At 35.1% G+C, this 15,447-nt stretch overlaps 1 non-coding gene across 1 annotated transcript; it reads right to left on the minus strand.

Moving 5' to 3' along the window:
* Positions 1–12,508: 12,508 nt before the first annotated feature.
* On the minus strand, positions 12,509–12,616 carry LOC148581006 (small nucleolar RNA R71). The gene has a single exon (XR_015896263.1). It is a non-coding gene; the product is annotated as a small nucleolar RNA R71 (small nucleolar RNA).
* Between the last annotated feature and the right edge of the window lie 2,831 nt (positions 12,617–15,447).

Raw genomic sequence — 15,447 nt, forward strand, 5'->3', positions numbered from 1 at the left:
TCCAGGCGTGTCCGGAGAAGAATTTTTTATTTTTTATTAAGACACGGTTGGACACGCGTGTCGGACGAGTTCGGTGAGTATTGTGTCCAAAATGTGTCTGACACGCGGACACGATAACTCAGCGAAGTATCCGTGCTTCATAGGTTTTTAGTGTTGATGTGCCTATATATAATTTTTTGATAGGATTGACATAGTTATAAATATTATCAAAGTTGTAGTGGCATCCATTTACACTGTTACAAGTATTGGTAGAGTTTAAGACTCCCAAAAAAGCGATTCAAGGTTTAACCTTCTATTTTTTAATTTATTTATTATTTTTGTTAAACTATTGAGTTTTAATTTATCTTCATTTTTATTATCTCTGTTAAATTATTTTGCATACTTATTTATACTTACTTATCTATACTTGTTTGTGTAAACCATTCATGGTAAAAGTATAAATTATATTCATGATAAGACTTGTATTTGTTGTGGTTTCTCGTTAAAAAAATTTAAAAAGTGAATATTATCCCTTTAATATGTAGAAAATTAAAATCATTAATGATAGAAAATCAAAATCGAGGTTGGATGTATGATTTAACGTATGACCAGAGGCGAGGTCTTAAGCCCAGTTTTATTAAAAGGGTAAAAGTATAAACTCCTACCTATCTTACAACTACTAGAACAGCCACATGGTGCTTATATAGAGGATAATTCTGACGATCTCGATAACTCAGATAAGGACTATTTAGACAAGTACAAGTAAGATTATTTACTTTGTTTTGAATATTTTGTATTATTAGTGGACTTTAGTTATTCATCCTGTCTTAAATCTTTATGTTATAGGATTATTTATTATTATTTTGATAAGTATGTAAACTCATTATCTAATATTTAATTGTCTATGATTTTTCGAATGATAAAAAAATATAGCCATTAATCGACAGCGAGATTGTCGCTTTTAAAATTCAAAATAGATAAAAGAAAATAATAAATAGATGGAGAATTTGTCAATATTTTAATCGTATTATCAACAGCTTTCTTGTCAATTTTAATAAATCCAAAATCGACAGGTTTTTGTCGATTTTATTTAATATTATTGATGCCAAGTGTATGTGTCGCTTTTACTAAATATGTAAAAATCTTAACTTCATATTCTCGACGAAAAGATTGTCAATTTTATTTAAAATTTATCAACGGTTTGATATGCCGTCGATTTTATTAGAATTTTGAAAAATCGACAGGTTTAAAAGCAACATGATGCGCCGTCGATTTTGCCCTCGATTTTTAATTTAGCCGTTGACTTTTCTATTGATTTTAAAGGTATTCTTGTAGTGTTTATTACATTTTATTTGTGTCATGGTTGAGAAATGACAAGTGTCTTATTATTTGGTTTGATAAATTTGGGTGTATATTGACTGAAAAATAAGTGTTGAATTAGTTATTTTTGATGGAATCGTAGACGGTAGAAATATCTAAATTTTAAGGGATGTTCTGCCGAAATTTTTCTAAAAATTTTGAATAAAAGTGAATGGAAAAAATTGTAATTAGTGTTATATCTTATTTGTAATTTTTGTTTTGATTTTTTCTATTTACAGGAGTGCTAAAATAGTGACAACATGTTATCTAAAGGACTCAAGAATATTTTAATTTATAGAGAGCCTATATTAGACTTTTAACTTTTGGTTGAACTTGTGAAAAAAATATAACTTGGGGAACTAATCAATGTAAACACTAATATTATTTTTTAAAAAACAATCTTAGTTAAATAAAGCATGTTTAAATTATCTATGTTACTACATATTATATAAATGTTGACTTGCTCAGTAACTTAGTTAATATATCGGTTAATTAAAAAAATTATTTGGTAAATTATGTATGTAATTTATATTAAAAAAATTTGTCACAAAATCAATATTGTGCTTTTGTAACTAAAAAAAAATTATATTTTGTAACCAAATTTTAGGATGAAAAAAATATATTGTTAGAAAAAACATTTTAAAGGTAAAAAATTGTTACCACTTTTATAATAAATTTTAGTTTTTGTATTAAAAATTTTTTTTATAAAATATTACTTTGTATTATAATAGATTTATTTTTTGTTACAAAAATTTTTTGTAATAAGACATACTACAATATTCTTTTTTTGTTACACATTTTTTTTATTTCAAAATTCAGAATTTTCGTAAAATTATTTTTTGTTATTGTTAGTCAAAAATAAATAAATTCGAAGGAGAAGGTTATTCAAATTGTTAAGTGAGCTTTAGGAAGAGAAGTTGGTGTCGAAAGAGACATATTTAAGGATGTTGAGTGAGGCTCGATTAACTTAGCAAATCGAGGAGTTATTCGAGCAAAAGGATCGAATATTTTTGAAATCGAAAGTTATTTTACAGCCGTTACATGATCAGGCAAAAGAGCAGAAACGGTTACGTGCGTTTTCACACACGTGGGATTTTCATTTCAAATTGATCAGTTAGGGAAATGGTTATAAATACTAGAAGGCTCGAAGTCAAAAGGGTTGGAACTTTGCTTTAGAAATTACTCATGCACACTCACATCCCAGAAACTTTCTGAGTCTGCTTCGAGTTAATTTTCTGTAGGTTCCTTCCACTTGTTTTTACTCTCTATTTACATTTTTCGCAAACTTTACTTTTCTTGCAAATTTATCTTTCAAATACCATTTAATTTCTTCGCCAAATTTATATTTCAACATCTTTAATTTCTATGTTGAAAAGTCCTTTGATTCAATCGAAGGCAATTTACCGCTTTATTTAAATTCAATGCAAATTATTTTGATTTCAGTCAATTTTATTTTCAAAATCTTTATCTTTCATTCCTTCAATATTTTTCTTTAATTCTTGTCTAATTTGAGAAACTTTGATGCACTTCTAGAAAACTGATACTCGCAAAAAAGAGTAGGTTTTGCTCCCAGACCATTAGAATCGAACCACTATCGATTTGCTCAAAATCGACAAAACAAATTGGCAGCCCTGGTGGGATAGTTTTTAAATTGAAGTGTGTCAAATGATTTTGGTGTCACTTGGTGTATGTAATTAAGAAGTGGAAGGATTATTCACATGGCTGATGAAATATCAAATGTGAATGGTGGTTCATCCACTAATGATAGTGCACTGATAGTTGTACAACCTTTGGACGTTACTTCACATTTGGAAGGAGTGGTTATCAGTAAAAGTGTAGCGGTTACAAATGTACAGGCTGGAAAAAACAGACGTAATACTCGTCCACGTGGTAATCCAGCATCGATTCTGCCCCAAGTAACTGTTGGCTGGCCTCCTTATGGCCTTCCCGCTGGCTATACTCCGCCAGTGAGTGGTTTTGTTCCTCCGATTCGATTCGGGGGCGTGAATGGAGTAAACAATGCTCAAAATCCACAATAGCATTCTGAGTATTCTTGTGATTATAATGTGGGCTCTACATCGAATGCTTCTAATTCAATAGTAGCATTTTGACAACATGTAGAAGAAAGTCATCATGACTTGGTCAATCTATTGACCCAAAAAATGACTATAATTCTGAATCCTATGATGGCTAATTATGAATTAAAATTTGATCGTCTTGCAAGGAAAGTCGAGCGAATTGCTCGAATCATTGATTATGATAAAGGAGAAAGGCAGAATGCCAGAGGAAATAATGAGGGTTTTGAAAACCCATTTCAAAATGTGAATGATATTTTTAGAAACAGAAAAATCCTCAGTTAGTTCCTCGTGGTCAAAAAGCAGATGATATTCTGGCTCGATTACGCATTAATTAAGTCGGTGAATGTTATCAGGTTACTAGAATTATGGAAGATGTTTTGAATAGGGTTGGATTCAATATAGAATTCATGAATAGACCCCACTTTGTGTCAGCTTTTCAAATGGTTGAAGTGCCAAGGAGAGTGAAAAATCCTAAAATAATTACTAAGTTTGCAGGAGATGTTGGAGAGTCAACTACTGAATATGTTACTCGATATTTGGTTGAGATTGGAAATTTAGCCAATGATGAAAATTTGAAAATAAAATTTTTTCCTTCCTCATTAACAAGGAATACATTTACTTGGTTTTCGAATCTTAGACCAAATTCGATAACAACATGGGCTAAGTTAGAAACTGCCTTTCATGCCCAGTTTTATCGAGGAGAATTAAATGTGTCAATTATTGAGTTAGTGACTTTGAAACGAGAAGATGGTGAAACCATTGATGATTATATGATTCATTTCAAGAATGTTAGAAGTTGATGTTGTGTATCTCTTCCTGAAAGTGAAGTAGTAAAGATAGCAGTTTTGGGGTTAGGATTTTATATGCGTCAAAAATTACTCAATGTGTATATTCCTAATTTGGCCCATTTGGTTAAAAAAGTTCGCCAGGTAGAAATTTTGAAGAAAGAAAAAGACAAGTATAAGAGCAAAAAGAGGTTGAAAAGTAAAACTTTTTCTCGAAAGGAAAAAGTTGCTTACGTAGCCATGGAATCCTCTAAGGAGGTGTCCGATTTAAAGGCGGAGGTTGATTTAGCCAAACTTAGGAAATGTCCTCCTTATGTGTGTTCTTTACTTAAGAATCTCCCTAGTAGTGAAAAGTCAAATGATTCAAAACTGAAAAGTGGAAAGAGATACAGTTTTGATATTTCAAAATCTGATCAGATTTTCGATGTGCTACTTAAAGATAAACAGTTAATTTTACCAGAAGACAGAACTTTGCTTTCGGTGAAAGATTTAAAAGGGAAATCTTATTGTAATTTTCACCAAGCAACTAGTCGTTCGACTAATAATTGTCTTCTTTTCAGGGATTTAATACAAGAAGCCATCATGGAAAGACGATTGAAGTTTGATGATGGTAAAAAAGAGATGAAAGTTGATTCTAATCCTTTCAATTCTAAAGCCAGTTTTGCTGAGCCATATTTGGGTGTGAATATGGTTGGAATGTCTTATGACTTCGATGTGTCTTTGGGGGATTTCGAATCGAATGTCCGTGCTGTCTATCCCGGTGTAGGGGATGGGTTGTTGGAGTTTTTGATGCAGTAGAAACTCAAGGATCGGGACGTATCTCTGTGACCTTGATGCAATATAGTATTCAATGTTGAGGCTGCAGCAATTTTTTAAAAAGAAAGAATGAAGAAAGAACTAGCTCATCGAGAGGAGCAGCCACGTCAAAACCATCCTATTCGACGGGTAGATGGGCAAAGTTTTGGTGGTCCTCAGAAAAGTACTACTACGCCTATAAGCCGCTCTCAAGCTCTAGGTGTATAATGGATTCAAAATTGTCAAGAATTCCAGAACAGAGATGTTTATTACAGACGTAACCCACAATGGGGGCATAGGGGTCCTCCTCGAGGGCGTTATCCCTATTTCCGCGACCGAGCCAGGGGGTACCCACGAGGCAGAGGTCGAAGAGGATAACAACCACCTAAGGTATCTTCTGTTGATAAGGGCAAGGGGGCAACACCGTCTATGCATTCTCGAATAGTCTTTCCGACTGATGGAGAGACATATTCGAAAGGAATTCCGTCTCCCGTGAAATTGGATAAGAGTTAGCATTCTAGTCACTGATAAAGACAATGGTGCTGATTTGAATGAAGAATACTTTGAAGAAGACGAGGAAATGATTGGTACCATTTCGATTATTCCAACTATGTACTTTGAGGATGATTATGACATGGAAGATGAGGAAGCCTTTTCGATATGAGGATGAACCAGGTCATTTTCGAAGGCCTTCTGAGAAACAAAAATTTCATCTGCGCCCACTTCACATTACTGCAACTACTAGTGGGATTAAGGTAAACAAAGTTTTAATAGATGGAGGAGCAGCTATAAGCGTGTTGCCTGAAAGGATGCTGATGAAGGTTAGCAAGCATCCTTATGATTTGATCCCAACCAATATTTTAGTGACGGACTTTAGTAGTGCATCAACACCTGCTAAAGGGTTAGTTACTCTGGGGGTGAAGGTTGGATCTTCTGATCGAAACACTATCTTCATGGTAGTGTCTTCGAAGGCAAGTTATAATGCCTTGTTGGGTCGAGATTGGATTCATGGAGTTGGAGCTGTACCATCAACTGTGCATCAGAGCGTCCTTCTTTAGACAAATGATAGAAAACTTGAAGTAGTCAACGCTGATTCGAATTTATATGTCGAATAGTTGCATGTCGATTTCAAGGTGTATAGCCCAAAACTAAAGCCTTTGAATGTTGACAGGGTACTCAATTCATTCAATTGTGAAGGGTGCTATCTGACTTCAGAGGGTTTAAGTGTGAAGCTTCATTATCCACAACTTAGCATTCGTCCAACTTGGTGGGACTGTTCCACATAAGTGGTGATTCGAGGACACTCTTCGATGGCAAGTGAGCAAGACGTCTTGGATTATTTGGTAACTTTAAATAAGTATCTAAGTAATTTCCTTTCAGTTGAAAATAAAGGTGATTCTTCTGATAAAGTTGAATCATTTAGGAATGTAATTTCTTTTCCTTCCCATACTAAAGATTCGATTTCTTTGATCGAATTTAGTCATTGTTTAAGCTCTTCTTATTTACATAATTCTGATGATATTGTTAGTACTGCTGTTGAAATAGCAGAAGTTCATTTTATTGAAAATAAAGTTGTTGTTAATCCAGTAAATAGACAAGTTTGTTCTAACCCTAATGAATCCGTTGATTTATCTATTGATTGCATCTATAATTTAGAACCTTTGGGTTTTGAAAAATACTCAATAAAAGATGATGAACATGCAAAAGGGTTTGAATCACAGAATCCCTTAGAAGAAATTAATTTGAGATCTATTGATGATGTTAGAATTACTTATATATGTAAAGTTCTTGCGATTTTGTTTCGAACTGAATTATACCATCTTCTACATGAGTTCAGAGATTGTTTTCCTTGGGATTATCATGAAATGCCTAGTCTCGATCGTTATCTTGTGGAACATCAATTAGCGCTAAAACCAGACACTCGAACTGTAAAGCAAACACCTCGACGATTTACTCCTAAAATTAATCAAAAGATTAAAGAAGAGATTGAACGCTTGATTAAAGAAAAATTTATTCAAACCACTCATTATGTTGCGTGGGTTTCGAATATTGTGCCTGTGATAAAAAAGAATGAAAAATTAAGAGTGTGCATTGATTTTAGAGATTTGAATAATGCCACTCCGAAAAATGAGTATTTTATGCCTATAACAGATATGTTAATTGATTTTGCTGTAGGGAATGAAATTCTAAGTTTTATAAATGGTTATTCAAGATATAATCAGATCTTTATTGCTGAAGATGATGTGTCCAAAATTGCTTTTCAATGTCCCGGGGCGTTGGGTACTTATGAGTGGGTAGTTATGCCATTTGGTTTGAAAATGCTGGTGCAATATACCAACGTGCTATGAATACCATTTTCCATGAGTATATTGAAAAATTTATGGAGGTATATATTGATGATGTTATAGTTAAGTTGAATTCGGCAACTCAACACATCGATCATTTGAGAAGAGCATTTATTACTATGCGGAAGAAAGGTTCATATCGAATCTTTCATGTCAAACTCGAATATTTGCACCTTTAGTAAATCTAAAAAATGAATCACAGTTCAAATGGATGGGAGAACATCAAAAAGCTTTCGAGTCAATTAAAGCTTATTTGTCCAAAGCGCCAATACTGGCGAATGTTCGCCCTCATAAACCTTTAAAACTATATATTGCTGCATCTGGGAACATGATTGGGTGTATGTTAGCTCAGGATAATGAGAATGACCATGAACGAGCTGTTTATTACCTTAGTCGAGTTTTAACTGATATAGAGACAAGGTATTCACCTAATGAAAAGTTGTGCTTGTCTTTGTATTATGCTTGCACAAAGTTAAAGTGCTATATGGTTGCCAAACTTGTGAAAATCATTGCACAAACTGACCACGTTAAATATATGTTGACTTCTCCAATGTTGCGAGATCGACTACGGAAATGGATGTTGGCATTAACAGAGTTCGACTTGCAATATGTTCCAGCCAAGGCTATGAAATGATAGGTCATTGCAGATTTTCTAGTTGATCATTTGAATAATCTGAATGACTAGGGGGAAAATATAATTGACATTCATGTTGACTATTGGAAGTTATATTTTGATGGTTCGAAGCACAAAGATGGTGCAGGAGTGGAAATTTTAATTATCTCACTAGAAGGAATTCCATTGAAATTTTCGTTTGAGTTAAAATATTCTTGCTCGAATAATATAGCTAAGTACGAAGCTTTAATTTTGGACCTTGAAATTTTGATCGGAAAAGGGGCTTTAGAAGTTCAAATCCTTGGCAATTCTCAGTTAGTTCTGAAACAGTTGTCGAAGGAGTTCAAATGTAACAATGAGTAGTTACAAAAATATTTAACACGGCATGAGAATTGTTAACATCCTTTCGAAAGGTTTCATTAGTCCATATTTCGAAAGGTTTCATTAGTCCATTTCGAAAGAATCCTATTATTCAAGTGGATAGAAAGATAAAGTTGAAAGCAATAAATTTTGTATTAATGGCTGATGAGTTATTGATGAGCGGATAATTTATACGCTTTTCGGCATTGTTTTTACATAGTTTTTAGTATGATTTGATTAGTTTTTAGTATATTTTTATTAGTTTTTAATTAAAAATCACATTTCTGGACTTTACTAGGAGTTTGTGTATTTTTCTGTGATTTTAGGTATTTTCTGACTGAAATTGAAGGAGTTGAGCAAAAATATGATTCAGAGGCTGAAGAAGGACTACAGATGCTGTTGGATTCTGACCTCTCTGCACTCAAAGAGGATTTTCTGGAGCTACAGAAACCCAAATGGCACGCTATTAATTGCGTTGGAAATTAGACATCTAGAGCTTTCCAGCAATATATAATAGTCCATACTTTACCTAAGTTTAGACGACACAAACTGGCGTTCAATGCCAGCTTTCTGCCCTATTCTAGCGTTAAACACCAGAAACAAGTTGCAAAGCAGAGTTAAACGCCAGAAATAAGTTACAAACTGGCGTTCAACTCCAAGGAAGATCTCTACACGTGAAAGCTTCAACGCTCAGCCCAAGCACATACCAAGTGGGCCCGGAAGTAGATTTCTGCATCATTTACTCATTTCTGTAAACCCTAGTAACTAGTTTAGTATAAATAGGACTTTTTACTATTGTATTTAGATCTATCTTTTGATCATCTCTGGTTAGTATTTGACTAATTTTGGGTTCTGAGATCACGTTTAGGGGGCTGGCCATTCGGCCATGCCTGGACCTTGTTCTTATGTATTTTCAACGGTAGAGTTTCTACACACCATAGATTAAGGTGTGGAGCTTTGCTGTTCCTCATGAATTAATGCAAAGTACTATTGTTTTTCTATTCAACTCAAGCCTATTTCTTCTCTAAGATATTCATTCGCACACAAGAACATGATGAATGTGATGATTATGTGACGCTCATCACCATTCTCACTTATGAACGCGTGCCTGACAAACACTTCCATTCTACATGAAAGCAAGCTTGAATGCATATCTCTTAGCCTCCTGATCTGTGATCAGAGTCTTCGTGGTATAGGCTAGAATTATTGGCGGCCATTCTTGAGATCCGAAAAGTCTAAACCTTGACTGTGGTATTCCGAGTAGGATCTGGGAAGGGATAGCTGTGACGAGCTTCAAACTCGCGAGTGTTGGGCGTAGTGACAGACGCAAAAGGATTACTAAATCCTATTCTAGCATGATCGAGAACCGATAGATGATTAGCCGTGCAGTAACAGCGCATTTGGACCATTTTCACTGAGAGGACGGGATGTAGCCATTGACAACGGTGACGCCCAATATACAGCTTGCCATGGAAAGGAGTATGAATGATTGGATGAAAGCAGTAAGAAAGCAGAGGTTCAGAAGGAACAAAAGCATCTCCATAGGCTTATCTGAAACTCTCACCAATGAATTGCATAAGTATTTCTATCCTATTTTATATTTTAATTATATTTTAATTATCAAATCTCCATAACTAATTGAATCCGCCTGACTGAGATTTACAAGGTGACCATAGCTTGCTTCAAACCGACAATCTCCGTGGGATCGACCCTTACTCACGTAAGGTTTATTACTTGGACGACCCAGTGCACTTGCTGGTTAGTTGTGCAAAGTTGTGACAAAGAACTAAGATTATGAACGTGCGTATTAAGTTTTTGGCGCCGTTACCAAGGAAAGAATGATCACGATTTCGTGCACCAAGTTTTTGGCGCCGTTGCCGGGGATTGTTCGAGTTTGGACAACTGACAGTTCATCTTGTTGCTCATATTAGGTAATTTTATTTTAATTTTAAGCTTTTTTTTTGTTTTTATTTTTGAAAAAAAAATATTTTTATAAAATAAATAAATCATTCTATGGCTTCAGAAGTTTTAAGAATGAATTCTAGAGTTTCATGATGATCTGTTGAAGTCTGGCTGGCTGTAAAGCCATGTCTAATCCTTTGGACCGAGGTTTCAACTATCATTAGAGAAGAGCTTCTTTGTCTTTCTCAGCAATTTAACTTTTGTATGTAATGATCTGCTAAAGCTTGGCTGGCCATTGGCCATGTCTAGTATTTTGGACTGGAGCTTTCACTGAAAGCTTGGCTGGCTAGTAAGCCATGTCTAATTCCTGGACCGGAGCTTTACACTAACATTGCATGATTCCTGGAATTCTCATTAGAAATTTTGAAATCCTTATTTTATTTTTCAAAATAATTTTCGAAAAATACCAAAAAAATTTACAAAATCATAAAAATCAAAAATATTTTGTGTTTCTTGCTTGAATCTAGTGTCAAGTTTTAAGTTTGGTGTCCATTGCATGTTTGTAATTTTTTCTTAATTTTCCAAATTCATCATATGTTCTTCATGATCTTCAAGTTGTTCTTGATGATCTACTTTGTTTGATCTTTGTATTTTCTTGTTGTGCATCTTTTCTTGTTTCTCATATGCATTTTCAATTTGTTAGTGTCTCAACATTAAAAATTTTTAAGTTTGGTGTCTTGCATATCTTTTTTTCTTAAAAATTTTTAAAAATATGTTCTTGATGTTCATCTTGACATTCAAAGTGTTCTTGGTGTTCATCTTGACATTCAAAGTGTTCTTGCATATTTTTCTTGTTTTGATTCATAATTTTCATGTTTTGAGTCTTTTTGTTGTTTTTCTCTCTCTTCTTAAAAATTCAAAAAAAAAAAGATATCTTTCCTTTATCCTTCTCATAAATTTCAAACATTTGAATTGATTTAGTTATAAAGTTTTAAAATTTAATTGTTTCTTATGAATCAAATCAAATTTTCAATTTAAAAATTCTATCTTTTTCAAATCTTTTTCAAAAATCAAACATTTTTCATTTTTTCTTTCATATTTTCGAAAATTTCAAATTGATTTTCAAAATTTTTTTTCTTATTTTGTTTCATATTTTTTTATTTAAAAATTTCAAGTTGTTACTTGCCTATTAAGAAAGGATCAATCTTTAAATTTTAGAATCACATCTTTTAGTTTCTTGTTAGTCAAGTAATCAAATTTAATTTCAAAATCAAATCTTTTTTATTTTTCAATTCAAATCTTTTTCAAAATAATTTTCAATCATATCTTTTTCTATTTCAATCATATCTTTTTCAAAACCACCTAACTACTTTTCTCTCTCCAATTTTCGAAAACTCCTATCCACTTTTTCAAAATTCTTTTTAATTAACTAATTGTTTCAAATTTTAATTTTAGTTTTATTTCTCTTTTTAATTTTCGAATTCTAACTAAATTTTAAAATAAAAACAAAAATATTTTCCTTTTAGTTTAAATTAAATTCGAATTTTCTCCCCCTCTCTCATCTTCTTCTATTTACTTATTTATCTACTAACACCTCTCTTTCATTCAAAAATTCGAACTCACTCTTCTCCTCTGTGTTTGAATTCTTATCTTTTTCTTCTTCCATTCTTCTCTTCTTATACTCATATAAGGAATCTCTATACTGTGACATAGAGGACTCCATATTTTCTTTTCTGTTCTCTTCTTTTTCATATGAGCAGGAACAAGGATAAGAACATTCTTGTTGAAGCCGATCCTGAACCTGAAAGGACTCTGAAGAGGAAGCTAAGGGAAGCTAAAGCACAACTCTCTAGAGAAAATATGACAGAAATTTTCGAAAAAGAAGGAGACATGGCCGAAAATAATAACAATGGTGGAGATGCAAGGAAGATGCTTGGTGACTTTACTGCACCAAATTCTAACTTACATGGAAGAAGCATCTCAATCCCTGCCATTGGAGCAAACAATTTTGAGCTAAAGCCTCAATTAGTTTCTTTGATGCAACAGAATTGCAAGTTTCATGGACTTCCATCAAAAGATCCTTTTCAGTTCTTAACTGAATTCTTACAAATCTGTGATACTGTTAAGACCAATGGGGTTGATCCCAAGGTCTACAGGCTTATACTTTTCCCATTTGCTGTAAGAGACAGAGCTAGAATATGATTGGACTCTCAACCTAAAGATAGCCTGAACTCTTGGGATAAGCTGGTCACGGCTTTCTTAGCCAAGTTTTTTCCTCCTCAAAAGCTTAGCAAGCTTAGAGTGGATGTTCAAACCTTCAAATAGAAAGAAGGTGAATCCATCTATGAAGCTTGGGAGAGATACAAGCAACTGACCAAAAAGTGTCCTTCTGACATGCTTTCAGAATGGACCATCCTGGATATATTCTATGATGGTCTGTCTGAATTATCAAAGATGTCATTGGACCATTCTGCAGGTGGATCCATTCACCTAAAGAAAACGCCTACAGAAGCTCAGGAACTCATTAACATGGTTGCAAATAACCAGTTCATGTACACTTCTGAAAGGAATCCTGTGAGTAATGGGACGCCTCAGAGGAAGGGAGTTCTTGAAATTGATACGCTGAATGCCATATTGGTTCAGAATAAAATATTGACTCAGCAAGTCAATATGATTTCTCAGAGTTTGAATGGATTGCAAGCTGCATCCAACAGTACTAAAGAAGCATCTTCTGAAGAAGAAGCTTATGATCTTGAGAACCCTGCAATAGCAGAGGTGAATTACATGGGGGAACCCTATGGAAACACCTATAATCCCTCATGGAGAAATCATCCAAATTTCTCATGGAAGGATCAACAAAATCCTCAACAAGGCTTTAATAATGGTGGAAGAAATAGGTTTAGCAATAGCAAGCCTTTTCCATCATCCTCTCAGTAACAGACAGAGAATTCTGGGCAAAATCCATCTAACTTAGCAAATATAGTCTCTAATCTATCTAAGACCACTCTAAGCTTCACGAATGAAACAAGGTCCTCCATTAGAAATTTGGAGACACAAGTGGGCCAGCTGAGTAAAAGAGTCACTGAAACTCCTCCTAGTACTCTCCCAAGCAATACAGAAAAGAATCCAAAAAGAGAGTGCAAGGCCATAACCTTACTTGGTGTGGCCGAACCCAGAGAGGAGGAGAAGGACGTGAATCCTAGTGAGGAAGACCTCCTGGGACGTTCACTGATCAATAAGGAATTTTTCTTTGAGGAACCAAAGGAATCTGAGGCTCATCTAGAGACCATAGAGATTCCATTGAACCTCCTTTTACCATTCATGAGCTCTGATGACTATTCTTCCTCTGAAGAGGATGAAGACATCATTGAAGAGCAGGTTGCTAAATATCTAGGAGCCATCATGAAGTTGAATGCCAGTTTATTTGGTAATGATACTTGGGAGGATGAACCCCCCTTGTTCACCAATGAACTAAGTGCATTGATAAGGCAGACATTGCCTCAGAAGAAACCGGATCCCGAAAAGTTCTTCATACCTTGTACCATAGGCACCATGACCTTTGAGAAGGCTCTGTGTGACCTTGGGTCAGCGATAAACCTCATGCCACTCTCTGTAATAGATAAACTGAGAATCTTTGAGGTACAAGTTGCAAGAATCTCACTAGAGATGGCAGACAAATCAATGAAACAGGCTTATGGATTAGTAGAGGACTTGTTAGTAAAGGTTGAAGGCCTTTACATCCCTACTGATTTCATAATCCTAGACACTGGAAAGGATGAGGATGAATCCATCATCCTTGGAAGACCCTTCCTAGCCACAGCAAAAGCTGTGATTGATGTGGACAGAGGAGAATTGGTCCTTCAACTGAATGAGGACTACCTTGTATTTAAGACTCAAGGTTCTCCTTCTGTAACCATGGAGATGAAGCATGAAAAGCTTCTCTCAATGCAGAGTCAACCAAAGCCCCCACATTCAAACTCTAAGTTTGGTGTTGGGAGGTCCCAACAATGCTCTGAACATCTGTGAGGCTCCATGAGAGCTCACTGTCAAGCTATTGACATTAAAGAAGCGCTTGTTGGGAGGCAACCCAATGTTATTTAATTATATCTATTTATTTTCCATTGCTATTTTATGTTTTCTTTAGGTTGATGATCATGTGAAGTCACAAAAACTACTGAAAAATCAAAAACAGAATGAAAAACAGCATTAAAAATAGCTCACCCTGGAGGAAGAGCTTACTGGCGTTTAAACGCCAGTAAGAAGCATCAAACTGGCGTTTAATGTCAGAAAGAAGCATTAAACTGGCGTTTAACGCCAGAAAGAAGCATCAAGCTGGCGTTAAACGCCAGAAACAAGTACCAGACTGGCGTTTAATGCCAGAACATAGCATGGAATTGGCGTTAAATGCCAGAAACAAGCAGCAATCTGGCGTTTAACACCAGACATGCATTCTAAGGGCGTTTGCACGCCTAAATGGAGCAGGGATGTTAAGTCCTTGACCCCTCTGGATCTGTGGACCCCACAGGATCCCCACCTAACCCACCTCTTCTTCTCTCCTCTTCACACCTTTTCATACCTCTCTTTCCCAAATACCCTTCACCAATCACCTCCATACCTCTTCCCTAAATACCCTTAACCACTCACATCCATCCACTCTTCCCCATAAACCCCACCTACCTCCAAAATTCAAATTCTTTTCCCTCCCAAATCCAACCCTAATGGTCGAAACCTACCCTCCACCCCACCCCTATATAAACCCCTCAACACTACTCCATTTTCACACATTACAACCACCACTTCCCCCCTTGGCCGAATACACCTTCTCCCTCCATCTCCTCCATTTTCTTCTTCTTCTACTACTTCCTTTCTTCTTTTGCTCGGGGACAAGCAAACCTTTTAAGTTTGGTGTGGTAAAAACATTGCTTTTTGTTTTTTCATAACCATTAATGGCACCTAAGGCTAGAGAAACCTCAAGAAAGAAGAAAGGAAAGGCAATTGCTTCCACCTCTGAGTCATGGGAGATGGAGAGATTCATCTCAAACGTCTATCAAGACCACTTCTATGAAGTTGTGGCCAAGAAAAAGGTGATCCCTGAGGTCCCTTTTAAGCTCAAAAAGAGCGAATATCCAGAGATCCGACAAAAGATTAGAAGAAGAGGATGGGAAGTTCTCTCTAATCCTATTCAACAAGTCGGGATCTTAATGGTCCAAGAGTTCTATGCAAACGCATGG

This window comes from Arachis ipaensis, chromosome B10 (assembly GCF_059453495.1).
Source record: "Arachis ipaensis isolate K30076 ecotype BB chromosome B10, ASM5945349v1, whole genome shotgun sequence".
Classification (NCBI taxonomy): Eukaryota; Viridiplantae; Streptophyta; class Magnoliopsida; order Fabales; family Fabaceae; genus Arachis; species Arachis ipaensis.